Raw genomic sequence first — 3007 nt, forward strand, 5'->3', positions numbered from 1 at the left:
GCCACTTGGTGCAGGGATGACTTTTCCTTGACACCTCAGGATCTGTGGACCCCACAGGATCCCCACCTACCCCACCACTCTCTCTCTTCTTCACCCATTCACCAATCACCTCAACACCTCTTCCCCAAAAACCCCTCACCTATCAAATCCACTATTCCCCTCACCACTTACATCCATCCTTCATAAAACCTCACCTACCTCACCATTCAAATTCAAACCACTTTCTTTCCCAAACCCACCCATAATGGCCGAACCCTACCCCTCTCTCCAGCCCTATATAAAACCATCTTCACTCTTTCATTTTCACACAACCTAAACACTACGTCTCCCCCTTGGCTGAACCACAAAGCCTCCTCCATCTCCTCCATTTCTTCTTCTTCTACTATCTTCTTTCTTCTTTTGCTCGAGGACGAGCAAACCTTCTAAGTTTGGTGTGGTAAAAGCATTGCTTTTTGTTTTTCCATAACCATTTATGGCACTTAAGGTTGGAGAAACCTCTAGAAAGAGGAAAGGGAAGGCAAAAGCTTCCACCTCCGAGTCATGGGAGATGGAGAGATTCATCTCAAGGGTGCATCAAGACCACTTCTATGAAGTTGTGGCCATAAAGAAGGTGATCCCTGATGTCCCTTTCAAACTCAAAAAGAGTGAATATCCGGAGATCCGACATGAGATCCGAAGAAGAGGTTGGGAAGTTCTTACCAACCCCATTCAACAAGTCGGAATCTTAATGGTTCAAGAGTTCTATGCCAATGCATGGGTCACCAAGAACCATGATCAAAGTGTGAACCCGGACCCAAAGAATTGGCTTACAATGGTTCGGGGGAAATGCTTAGATTTTAGTCCGGAAAATTTAAGGTTGGCATTCAACTTGCCCATGATGCAAGGAGATGAACACCCTTACACTAGAAGGGTCAACTTTGATCAAAGGTTGGACCAAGTCCTCATAGACATTTGTAAAGAGGGTGCTCAATGGAAGAGAGATTCAAGAGGGAAGCCGGTTCAATTGAGAAGGCATGACCTCAAGCCCATGGCTAGAGGATGGTTGGAGTTTATACAACGCTTAATCATTCCCACTAGCAACCGGTCCGAAGTTACTATAGACCGGTGATGATTAGATTTTTGACGGTTTAGAATTTCACAAATGAAATCTCGTTGCAAGTATAGTTCCTAAACCAAGCAATAATCCTTTCATACAAAAAGTTGTTTGTCACTAAAACAAACCCCTAAATTTATAAACCGAAGTATTTGAACCTCGGGTCGTTCTCCCTAGGAATTACATTAAAGTGTCTTGTTATTGGTTTGAGTTGTTTTGGGGTTTTGATAAGAGGCATAAAAGTAAATGACAATGAAAATAAACTAACAACTATAAAAGGCTCTTGGCAAGGTATGAAAATTAGAAGTCCTATCCTAGTTATCCTTCTCAATTGTGATGAGAATTGTTCATTGCTACCACTTAGTTAACCTCTAACCATGGAGGAAAGTCAAGTGGATGAATCAAATTGATTCCTCAAGTCCTAATCAACTCCTAAAGGAGAGACTAGCTTTAGAGGTATTCAAATCAGTTAGCAACTTCTAATTATCAATCAACAAAGGAATTAGATAACTTAAGTGTCACTAATTACTCTACCTAGGCCAAGAGGGACAAAACCTACACAAAAATCCAACCAAGCATTTCATCAAACACTTGGAAGGCACAAAAGGGAAAACATAGTAAATCAGCAACAAGAATAGAATCTAACAACAATTATTGAAAGGAATTAACAACAACAATCAAGGAAATCACAATTATCAAGAATCACCTCAAATTGCATTATTGAAAGAAAACAAAGGAACAACAATCTATCCAAAACAAAATTAAGAATTACAATTATTAAAGCACATAACTAGAAAGAGGGAGAGGAGAAGATTAAGAATTGGTAAATGAAAAGTGAATCAAAGCATGAATTAAACCTAGATTTAAGAGGGAGATTAACCTAAACCTAATCCTAATTCTAGAGAGAAGTGAGAGCTTCTCTCTCTAAAACTAACTCTCAAACTAAAACTATGACTAATTGTTGACTAACTTCTCATAATGTCTTCCCCTTAAACCTTCATCCTTTTATTCCTTTCTCCTAGCAATTGGCGCCAAAAATGGGTTCAGAAACCCTCTCAAATCGCCAGGCACGTGTTGCATTAATGAAGTCATGTGCCACCATCGGCGCGTGCGCGCACGGTACGCGTGCGCGTCCCTGGCCAATTCTGCAATGTGCGCGCGAGCGCCTTGTGCGCGTGCGCGTGCTTGGCTTAGATTAATTCTTTTGTCTTTTGTGCTTCTCTCCAATTGCATGCTTCCTTCCTTGCTCCTTTGATCCATGCCTAGCATATTTCAATCCTGGAATTACTAGCAAACACCTCAAGGCATCTTATGGAATCAAGGAGAAATTAGAATTTATCAAAATAAGGCTTAAAAAGCATGTTTTTACACTTAGGCACAAATACGGGAGGGATTACAAAACCATGCCAATTCATAGGTTAAATGCGAGAAAAAGGTTATCAAAATACTCTAAATTCAATACAAGATAAACCGTCAAATTGGGGTTTATCACCGGGCTATCATGATTCATAGCATCATGATTAGAGAGGAAATAGAAGTTCATGAGGTTATATCCCAAGAACTTTATAAGGTGGCAGACAAGTCCTCTACCTTGGCAAGGTTAGCCTTCCCTCATCTTATTTGTCATCTCTGTTATTCAGTTGGAGTTGACATAGAGGGAGAGACCCTCATTGATGAAGACAAGCCCATCACTAAGAAAAGGATGGAGCAAACAAGAGATCCCACTCACCATGAAATTCCTGAGATGCCTCAAGGGATGCACTTTCCTCCACAAAACTATTGGGAGCAAATCAACACCTCCCTAGGTGAATTGAGTTCCAACATGGGACAACTAAGGGTGGAGCATCAAGAACATTCCATCCTCCTCCATGAAATTAGAGAAGATCAAAGAATCATGAGAGAGGAGCAACAAAG

Source organism: Arachis duranensis, chromosome 9, assembly GCF_000817695.3.
Source record: "Arachis duranensis cultivar V14167 chromosome 9, aradu.V14167.gnm2.J7QH, whole genome shotgun sequence".
NCBI lineage: Eukaryota > Viridiplantae > Streptophyta > Magnoliopsida > Fabales > Fabaceae > Arachis > Arachis duranensis.